The sequence below is a fragment of the Trichosurus vulpecula genome, chromosome 1, assembly GCF_011100635.1.
Source record: "Trichosurus vulpecula isolate mTriVul1 chromosome 1, mTriVul1.pri, whole genome shotgun sequence".
NCBI lineage: Eukaryota > Metazoa > Chordata > Mammalia > Diprotodontia > Phalangeridae > Trichosurus > Trichosurus vulpecula.
Window position 1 is genome coordinate 435,948,738 of NC_050573.1, and position 11,835 is coordinate 435,960,572.

The window sequence follows — 11,835 nt, forward strand, 5'->3', positions numbered from 1 at the left end:
GGAAAAGATTGGTTTACATCTCAACCCTAAAGGGCAATGCCAAGGAATCTTCAAATCGCCGAACAATTGCACTCATTTAACACACTATCAAGATTATGGTTAAGCTATGCAAGCTAGGCTTCAGCACAATTACCAGGGGAGCAGGCTGGTATTCAAAGAGGCAGAGGAACTAGAAACCAATTGCCAGCATTCACTGGATTATGGAGAAAGCAAGGGAGTTCTAGAAAAACATCAAATTCTGCCTAATTGACTACACTAAAGCCTTTGCCTATGTGGATCCCAACAAAAAGTGCTAAGTCTTCAAAGAAATGGGAGTACCAGATCATCTTACTTGTTTCCTGAGGGACCTGTATGTATGTGGGTCAAGAAATAATAGAACTAAAAATGGAATAAGTGATTGGTTTAAGATTGAAAAAGGAGTACAAGAAGGCTGTATGTTGTTACCTTATTTAACTTATACATAGAATACGTCATGTGAAATGTCAGGCTAGATTAATTGAAAGCTGGAATTAAGGTTGCTGAGAGAAATATCAACAGTCTCGGATATGCAGATGATATCACTCTTTTAGCAGAGAGTGAAGAGGAATTAAGGAGCCTCTTGATGAGGATGAAAGAGGAGAGTGTAAAAGCTGGCTTGAAGCTTAACATAAAAAAAACCCAACTAAGATCATGTCAACTGGTCCTATCACTTCCTGGCAAATAGGGAGAGAAGAAATGGAATCAGTGTCAAATTTTATATTCTTGGGCTCAAAGATCACTGCAGATGGTTGCTGCAGCAATGAAATTAAAAGATGCTCCTTGGAAGAAAAGCTATGGCAAATCTAGACAGCATACTAAGAAGCAGAGACATCACTTTGCTGACAAAGGTCTATATAGTCAAAGCTATGATTTTTCCAGTAGCAATATATACCTGTGAGAGTTGGACTATAAGGAAAGCTAAACCCTGCAGAAAGGATGCTTTTGAATTATGGTGCTAGAGAAGACTCTTGAGAGTCCCTTGGACAGCAAAGACAGCAAGGACAGCAAATTAGTCAATACTTAAAATTAATTCAGACTATTCACTGTAAGGTCAAATACTGAAGCTGAAACTTAAATGCTTTAGCCATACAATGAGAATACAGGACTCATTGGAAAAGATCCTGATTTTGGGAAAGAGTGAAGATAAAAGGAAAAGGAGGCAGTAGAGGTTAATATGGATAGATAGTTTCATGGACGCAATGAACATGAGCTTGGACAGACTTCAGGAGATAGTAGAGGACAGAAGGGTCCAGCATGCTGTGGTCCATGGGTCAGGAAGAGTCAGACTGACTGAACAAATGAACAACAAGAGGATACTCAGCAAGGATGGGGCTCTAGTTACATAGACATGACTTCCTTTCTCCACCCCCACCCCACCCCCATCACTAAATGGGGAAATGGTTGGGTCAGCAACATGGATTGGGTCAGATGAGTGTGGTGACTCATGGCAGTAGAGCATCCATCAAATCTAAGGGGCACTAACTCCTTATGGGCTGACTTTTTTATGCCCTAGACAACCAGGAAGCCATGTCAACAGCTTGAGCCCTAGTTCGCTGAACTAATTAAGTCTTGGAGGACCCTTACTTGCTTTTAGAGAAAAGCTAGCCTACATGGCAGGAACCCTAGTAGATACTGCTCCTCCACATCCCATCTCTAGGTGGCAAGGTCCTAAATGGCCTTAAGACTATTACTGAACAACCCTAACCTCTTGGCTGTCAGAAGCCTTAGAGGAGTTTAATACAGGCGAAGGGTTTGTTTTTTTTTTTTTTAAAGACAAGTTATAGGACGATGATACCCTGAAGGAATATAGTAAGTAAATATGGAACAGGACAAAGACCATAAATCCCAAGCTTTACTACCACCACCCTCCAGATAAATTGAAGACCAAATCTTTCACATTGTATATGATGGAGTTCCCAATAGATCTCTTGAAGTATAGTGGTGATGGCAAACAGGAGCAGTGCCAGGACCACAATGCAGATGACAGCACTTGCCAAACAATTACCTATCATCTGTAGTAAAGTAGCAAAGAGACCATCACCCTTCTATATGCAGTCTGTGCTGATGCCAGCATTGATACCAGACTTGCCTTGGACCAACACCTACTGAGTGTTCCAAGGCCCACCAACTGTGCTATTCCTTGTGAGACCTATGAGGTGTCATTAAATCTTTAACTCTGATAAAATCCTCGTTAAGGGACTTCCTCCTTCTTTGGAGACTGGGCATGAATTCTCCTTCACCCTCATCCATTCAGGATTGCTACAGTCAACTAAGTGTTGCCTTTCCAGGTAAAGACCATAGTTACTCAGAACTTCCAGGTGTCATTAGAGGGCAGGTACCTCCCAACAATTTCACCTCTATGATTTCCCAAGATATTTCTGGGAAGTCCAGATTTTCATGGGGAAAAAGAAACCTACTGATGTTCATTTCTCTAGGATGTATGGAGCCCCTAGTTGGGACCAAGACCTTGAGGCCCAGGCAACTCTAAGGTGATGGAATAAAGAAGGGTCCAACAGAATCAAACAGAACTGTATCTAAAAGCAGTCTATTACAAAGTAAGTCATCTTGGAGGCTAGACCCAAAAAAGTGCACTGGAGAGTTCCCCTTCCTAGGGTGGTGCCATTTATTGAAGATACAGTTTATGAGATGTGTTTGACACTCTGATCTGGTAGTCAGGGATATAATGGAAAGCTGTTCTTTGAAGATACTGTACTAGCTTTTCACAGATGGGCACTGCAACTTCCATGAAGAATGCTGCTGAGCAGAAGTAGCAGTGGCATCCTTAAGAGTTTCTATCCTGGGGGGCAGAGCCAAGATGACGGCTGGAAAGCAGGTACTTGTGTGAGCTCCCCGCCAGGTCCCTCCAAAAACCTATAAAAATGGCTCTGAACAAATTCTAGAACTGCAGAACCCACAAATTAGCAGAGGGAAGCAGGGATCCAGCCCAGGACAGCCTGGATCTTGCTGGGTGAGGTCTATGCGCATGGAGCAGAGGGGAGCGGAGCCCAGCGTGGGCAGCAGCAGGACCAACCAGACCAGGAGCCAGGCGGAACAGCCCCTAGCACCCTGAATCAGTGAGCTATGGCAGTTACCAGACTTCTCAACCCACAAACACCAAAGACAACAGAGAAGGTTAGTGGGAAAAGCTGTGGGGGACAGAGTGAAAAGAGTTAGCAGTTTGGCCACCACCCTGGAGGCAGCGGGGGTGGTGCAGCTACAGAACTACAGCTGCAGTTGCTTCTGGCCCCAGGCCCACCTGGTGGGAGGAATTAAGTGGCAGATCAGAGGAGGAGTGCAGAGCCTGCTTAAGATTTCCATCAGGTCCGGGTTGGGGTTTCTTGGGGAAGGAGGAGTGCTGGTGTGACAGAGCTGGCTGTATAGAAATAGCTCTGAAATCAACGGCGCATCCCCTCAAGCTTGGAACAAAGTACCATCTACTCTACAAGCAGTCCTACCCCGACAAAAAACTCAAGAGTCAAGTAAGTTGGCTGGGAACATGGCCAGGCAGCGAAAATGCACCCAGATTCAGTCTCAGACTTTGAAATCTTGCTTTGGTGACAAAGAAGACCAAAACATACAGCCAGAAGAAGTCAACAAAGTCAAAGAGCCTACATCAAAAGCCTCCAAGAAAAACATGAACTGGTCTCAGGCCATGGAAGAGCTCCAAAAGGATTTGGAAAAGCAAGTTAAGTTAGAGAAGTAGAGGAAAAATTGGGAAGAGAAATGAGACTGATGTGAGAAAACCATGAAAAACAAGTCAATGACTTGCTAAAGGAGACCCAAAAAAAATACTGAAAAAAATATTGAAGAAAACAACACCTTAAAAAATAGGCTAACTCGAGGGGGCGGAGCCAAGATAGCGGCTGGTAAGCAGGAACTAGTGTGAGCTCCGTACTGAGTCCCTCCAAAAACCTATAAAAAATGGCTCTGAACCAATTCTAGAATGGCAGAACCCACAAAACAGCAGAGGGAAGTAGGGCTCCAGCCCAGGACAGCCTGGATGGTCTCTGGGTGAGGTCTATCCCACACGGAGCTGGGAGCTGGGAGCTGGGAACGAAGTGGAGCAGAACCCAGCCTGAACGGTGTGGACCATCCAAACCAGAAGCTGGGCGGAGGGGACCCTAGCGCCCTGAATCAGTGAGCTGCAGCAGTTACCAGACTCCTTAACCCACAAACACCAAAGACTGTGGAGAAGGTTAGTGGGAAAAGCTGCGGGAGTAGAAGGAGTTCACGGTTCAGCTTCCAGCCCCGGGGGCAGCGGAGGTGGGGCAGCTACAGCTGTTGTTACTTCTGGCTCCAGGCCCACCTGGTGGGAGGAATTAAGTGGCGGATCAGAGCAGGAGTGCACAGACTGCTGAAGATCTAAGCCCAGTCCGGGTTGGGGGTTCTTGGGGAAGGAGCAGTGCTGGTGTGGCAGAGCTGGCACCTCCCCCCCAAACGTGGAACATAGAACTCTCTAGTCTACAAGCAGTCATACCCCACTGAAAAACTCAAAGGTCAAGTTAGTTGGCTGGGAATATGGCCAGGCAGCGAAAACGCACCGAGATTCAGTCTCAGACTTTGCATTCTTTTTTTGCTGACAAAGAAGACCAAAACATACAGCCTAAAGAAGTCAATAAAGTGCAAGAGCCTACACCAACAGCCTCCAAGAAAAACATGAACTGGTTCCAGGCCATGGAAGAGCTCAAAAAGGATTTGGAAAAGCAAGTTAGAGAAGTAGAGGAAAAATTGGGAAGAGAAATGAGAAGGATGCGAGAAAACCATGAAAAACAAGTCAATGACTTGCTAAAGGAGACCCAAAAAAATACCGAAAAATACACTGAAGAAAACAACACCTTAAAAAACAGACTAACTCAAATGGCAAAAGAGCTCCAAAAAGCCAATGAGCAGAAGAATGCCTTGAAAGGCAGAATTAGCCAAATGGAAAAGGAGGTCCAAAAGACCACTGAAGAAAATACCACCTTAAAAATTAGATTGGAGCAAGTGGAAGCTAGTGATTTTATGAGAAATCAAGATATTATAAAACAGAACCAAAGGAATGAAAAAATGGAAGATAATGTGAAATATCTCATTGGAAAAACCACTGACCTGGAAAATAGATCCAGGAGAGATAATTTAAAAATTATTGGACTACCTGAAAGCCATGATCAAAAAAAGAGCCTAGATATCATCTTTCAAGAAATTATCAAGGAGAACTCCCCTGATATTCTAGAGCCAGAGGGTAAAATAGAAATTGAAAGAATCCACCGATCACTTCCTCAAAAAGATCCCAAAAAGAAAACTCCTAGGAATATTGTCTCCCAATTCCAGAGCTCCCAGGTCAAGGAGAAAATACTGCAAGCAGCCAGAAAGAAACAATTTGAGTATTGCGGAAAAATAATTAGAATAATACAAGATCTAGCAGCTTCCACATTAAGGGACTGAAGGGCTTGGAATACGATATTCCGGAAGTCAATGGAGCTAGGATTAAAACCAAGAATCACCTACGCAGCAAAACTGAGCATCATGCTCCAAGGCAAAATATTGACTTTCAATAAAATAGAGGACTTTCAAGCTTTCTCAGTGAAAAGACCAGAGCTGAAGAGAAAATATGACTTTCAAACACAAGAATCAAGAGAAACATGAAAAGGTAAACAAGAAAGAGAAATCACAAAGGACTTACTAAAGTTGAACTGTTTTGTTTACATTCCTACCTGGAAAGACGATGTGTATGATTCATGAGACCTCAGTATCATAGTAGCTGAAAGGAATATGCACATATATATGTGTGTGTGTGTATGTATATATATAAATATGTGTGTGCCTATGTATATATGTACATATATGTAGGGGTGTGTGTGTGTATCTATCTATCTATCTATCCATATATATATTTATATATATATATATATATATATATATATATAGACAGAGGGCACAGGGTGAGTTGAATGTAAAGGGATGATATCTAAAAAAATAAAATCAAATTAAGTGATAGGAGAGGAATATATTGAGAGAGGGAGAAGGGGAAAGATAGAATGGGGTAAATTATCTTGCATAAAAGTGGCAAGAAAAAGTGGTTCTGTAGGAAGGGAAGAGGGGGCAGGTTAGGAAGAATGAGTAAATCTTGCTCTCATCAGATTTGACCTGAGGAGGGAATACCATACACACTCATTTGGGTATCTTACCCCACAGGAAAGAAGGAGGAAGAAGATAAAAAAGGGAGGGATGATAGAAGGGAGGGCAGACAGAGGGAGGAGGTAATCAAAAACAAACACTTTCGAAAAGGGACAGGGTCAAGGGAGAAAATTCAATAAAGGGGGATAGGTTAGGAAGGAGCAAAACATAGTTAATCTTTCACAACATGAGTATTGTGGAAGGGTTTTACATAATGATACTCATGTGGCCTATGTTGAATTGCTTGCCTTCTTAGGGAGGGTGGGCGGGGAGGGAAGAGGGGAGAGAATTTGGAACTCAAAGTTTTAAAAACAGACGTTCAAAAACAAAACAAAAAAAAGGTTTTTGCATGCAACTAGGAAATAAGATACACAGGCAATGGGGCGTAGAAATTTATCTTGCCCTACTAGAGAAGAAGGGAAAGGGGGATGGGAGGGGAGTGGGGTGACAGAAAGGAGGGCTGACTGGGGAATGGGGCAACCAGAATATACGCCATCTTGGAGTGCAGGGGAGGGTAGAAATGGGGAGAAAATTCGTAATTCAAACTCTTGTGAAAATCAATGCTGAAAACTAAATATATTAAATAAATTAAATAAAATTAAAAAAAAAAAGGTTCCATCCCCTCCACAACCAACACCACAATCATTTTAAGCAGCCTTATATTTCAGGTTCAGGTATAACCCAGAAATCCTTATGATATCTGCTTCCCTCTGACCACCTATTAGGTGTACAGTTCCATGCCTCTTCATCAATCTGGAGTGCCTGAATTTGAATAGTCACTGCGGCTGGTCTGAATTACTTATATTTTACAAATTGGGTTGCTCCCCCACCCCAATCTGGGAGTGGGGGGGTGAGGGAGTGGGGAGAGGAGGCTGATAGCTAAAGCCTGGGATATTACTCAGGGCTCTACCCAGAAAGTAGATTCTATTGCCTCAATGCCAACTGGTCATAGGAGAAGAGAAAGGGTGCCCCTTGTGGAGAAGCATAGAGCCAGTCTATCAAACGCCAGCACTATTAAGAATGTCAACCTGAAGTTTTGGTTAAAGGAGGCAAACTAACTAGGTGATATGTAAATTCATAATGTTTATTCCCTTGGAGCTAGCTTACTTGTACATAAAAGGAGCCAGACAAAATCTGGCTGACTGAACAAAGGAATGAGAAGGTTTAAATACATTTTTAGTCCCAACTCAGAATGCCTGTGTTACTCAAATTTATGATCCCCATGTATGTTTAACCATGATACAAGAAAAGGATTTTCCTTAATGGAGTAGGTTGTAAATACAGTGAGATAAGAGAGTTGACAAAGTGTCCATTGAAACTACAACCCAGGATCTCTGTGTTTAATTTACCATTAACATACCATAACATAGTATATGCCCGTAAAATATTAAGATAAGAAAAAGTCGCATTATTCAAGATAGTTTCTTGGGGTTAAGGGTCTCATCCTTAATGGCTACAGACAGAGGAAAGAATGCTCTTAAGTCATTCTGATTTGGCCTTGTTGACATAGGAAGAGGCATTCTCTGAGTAAACTCAGAGAACAAAGAAGCTTAGATCCAGGCTCTTCTTCTAGTTGATCATTAGTTCAGGCTCTGGCCCTTATTGAAGTTACTAAATTAATATTAAATGATTATCAGGAACTTTACCCTGTCCCTTGCTACTTGCCATCATGTGGAATTCATCTTCATGGAGCCAGTTATGCAAAATTCGTCATCTTAACTACCAAAAAGGGACAAAAGATGGTCCCTATCAGGACCTCTCACTGATTTAACTGACTTTAGAAAAGCAAATCTGTGAGCTCCAAGCTTATGGAACTCTGCAGCCTCAAGGAGCTCTGCAGCTCTTCCATTGCCCCACCCTCTCAGCAGCCAATGTTCCAGTAACTAACTGGGATGTTTTAAAATTTTCTGCAGCCCCTCAGTTTCCTTGGTGAAAGCTCACCCATCCTCCAACCTAGGAAATGGATGGTAATAAAGTAAGCCTGAACCTCAATTACTACCTTCCCCATCATCACTCCTGTTCCCATCCTCTTATTAGCAGCCTTAATCTCATTCAATTTCAACATGATTTTATTATAGTTTTCCAGAATAAAAGATTATTATTATTGCTTTCCAGAATATTTGGACTGATTCAGCTCCACCAATGATTCATTAGTGTGCCTGTCTCTTCACATCCTCTCCAACATTGACTTCTCCTCTTTTGTATTCTTTGCCAATTTTGCTGAGTGTGAAATGGAAGCCTTGGGAATTGCTTTGATTTGCATTTTTCTTTATTATTTAGAACATTCTTTCATATGACCATTAACGGTTTTCAATTCTCCAAAATGCTCCAGTGGTTCCCCTTTGCCTCAAGGATAAAATGCAAACTCTCTGGGCATTTAAAACCCTTCACAAAATGGCTTAAACTGTTTATTCCATACCTACTACACATTCTTTTCTCTCCCACTATGCTTAACTACACTGGCCTTCTAGCTTTTCAGAAGTACCTTTGCATTCCCCAAGCTTGGGATGGGTTCCCTCCACACCTTCTCCTCTTAAAATCCTAGCTTCCTTAAAACCTTAGCTCAAGTGCCTCTCCTATTATAAGGCCTTTCCCCAGCTGCCAGTAACTACTCCCATCACATTATCTTGTATATACTTATGTAACATGAGTAATTTATTCGTATAGATTGTATTCCCAGCTAGAAAAAGCTCCTCAGCAATGATTATCTCATTTGTATTTGTTTCCCTCTGTTTTGTTAACCCAGTGCTTCACACATAGTAAGGCCCAGTAAATGCATGTGAGTCTATTGATTTAAACCAGCTGTATTTTATGTTGTCAAGAAGAATTGATTAAACACCTAATATGCACCAGAAACCATTTGATACTCTCTTGCAGTGAATTGATGAAATCACAAATCTAGTTGAGAGTAAGAATTTTCTCTTGTCACAGTTAAGTGCATAATATGTTTGTGTCGGATAGAAAGCTGGCCTTTCCATTCTGCCCCTGACTACCAGATCAGAGTGTCAAGAAGACTTGGGTTCAAGCCTATTCCTTATCATACAGGCTGTGTGACCCTGTATCAGTCACTTAACCTCTCAGTGCTCTAGGCAATTCTTAAGATTATATAAATTGCAGAAAAAGTACTGGTGCTTTGGTAGAGGGAGTTTCCTCATCTGAAAGTTTCTTGTATCACTGAAATCACAGGTCCTATTAAGGGACTTGTCTTATTTTTATCTTATTAAGTGTTTAAAACATAGAGATTTGCAGGGGGGCATTAAACTTTGCACTGAACTTGGTGGAAATTGGCAAGTACTTTAAAAAAATTTATTCTAAACGTAACACCTGTTAAACCTGAAAATTTGGTTGAAGGAAACAACAGAGCTAGGTGATAGAAAAATCCATGTTGTTTATTATTTTCCCTTAAAGCATAGCGGAGCTAGCTTACTTGTACGTACAAGGAGTCAGAGTATAAACTCTGGCTGCCCGAACAAAGCAATGAGAAAACTTATATACGTTATTTTAGCAGAGCTAGCAAGCCTGTATTACCTCATTTTTATGACCCTCATGTATGTTTAACCATGATACAAAAAGAGGATTTTCCTTAATGGAATAGAGTTGTAAAGGATGTTGACAAAAGTCAGTTGAAACTACAGCCCAGCGTCTCTGTGTCTCATTACATTCCATAACATAGTATATACCTGTAGAATATTAAGCAAGGTAATCTCTCTTGGGGTTAGGGTAATGTCCTTAATGATCTGGCCTTGTTGACAGAGGTAAGGGTATTGCCTGAGCAAACTTTTAGAGGGAACAAAGAAGCCCAGGTCCTGGATCTTCATCCAGTTACTCATTAATTCAGGCTCTGGATCTGATTGAAATTAGAAATGATATAAAATAGTATAATATTTTCCACACACCAAATAAAGCAGGCATTTATTTCTATGTACACACTAGATGAGAAAGACAGGTTTGCAAGTGAACCTGCTGATTTCTTATGCATACCTTGCTTTTGTTTTTAAGTATATAATAAATTCAACATCCAACTTTCTTTTTTATTTCATAGTATTTTATTTTTTCCAATTACATGTAAAGACAATTTTCAACATTCACGTTTTGAAAGATTTTGAGTTCCAAATTTTTCTTCCTCCATCCTTTCCTCCCCCCTCCCCAAGATGGCAAGCAATATGATATAGATTATACATGTGCAGTCATATAAAACATATTTCTACATTAGTCATAAACGTTTAACTTTCAAAGCCATCTTGCTTGTCTGTTCTTTCTGGTTTTCCTTCTGTTCTCCCTGCATTTAAAATAAAGATGCTTGTGACTCTTTTCTTTGTTATGCTGTTCCTACCCTTTACCCTCCACACATCTTGGAAAAGAAAAAAATAAAAAGTCCTTGTAAAAAAAATTCTTAAATTGTGTCTAAAAATGTGTTGTCTTTTTCTTTCACCTATCAGGAAGGTGGGTAACATTCATCATCAGTTCTCCAGAAATGTAGTTGGTCATTATTTTGGTTAGCTTTTCAATATTTTGAAAAAAATTTTTATTAATGTTATATCAATTGCTGACTCTGCTTACTTCACTTGATATCAGTTCATACAGGTCTTCCCACCTTTCTCTGAAACCATCTCCATCATTTCTTACATGGAAGAGAACAAACATTTATTAAGCATTTACTATGTGCTAAGTGCTTTATAAATAAATATTGTCTCATTCGATCCTCACAAAAACTCAGGGAAGCAGGTGCCATTATTATCCCTATTTTACAGTGGAGGAAACTGAGGCTTAGGGAAGTTAAGCAACTTGCTGAGGATCACACAGCCAATGAATGACTGAGGCTAAATTTGAACTGGGGTCTTCCCGACTCTACTACACTCATTGCTTACTGCACTGCATTACTTAGGTACACAATACTATTCCATTACATTCCTGAACCATATCTTTTTTAAACAATCATGTACTGATGTCATAAGCAAATTAGGGGAGTATGGAACAGTTTACTTGTCAGTTCTATGGATAAGGGATGAATTTATGACCAAACACGAGATACAGTGCATGTAAAATGGATAGAGGGATGTAAAATGGATAATTTTGATTACATCAAATTAAAAGTTTTGCACAAATAGAAACTCAATGCAGCCAAGATTAGAAGGAAAGGAGAAAAGGGAAGGTCAAGTGGATTTTTACAAGTGTCCCTAATAAAGGCCTAATTTCTCAAATATATAGTGAACTGCGCCAAATTTATAAGAATAGGAGTCATTTCCCAATTGATAAATGGTCAAAGGATATAAACAGGCAATTTTCAGAAGAAGAAATCAATGCTATCCATAGTTATAAGGAAAAATGCTCTAAATCACTACTGATTGATAAATGGAAATCAAAACAACACCTTACACCTATCAGATTGGTTAATGTGACAGAAAAGGAAAATGACAAATGTTGGAGGGGATGTGGGAAAATTGGGATGCTAACAATGCACTGTTGGTGGAGTTGGGAACTTATCCAACCAGTCTGAAGAGCAATTTGGAACTATGCCCAAAGGGCTATAAAACCTTGCATATCCTTTTACCCAGTAATAACACCACTACCAAGTCTGTATCCCAAAGAGATTTTTTAAAAAACAAAAAGCACCTATATATGCAAAAATATTTATAGCAGCTCTTTTTGTGGTAGCAAAGA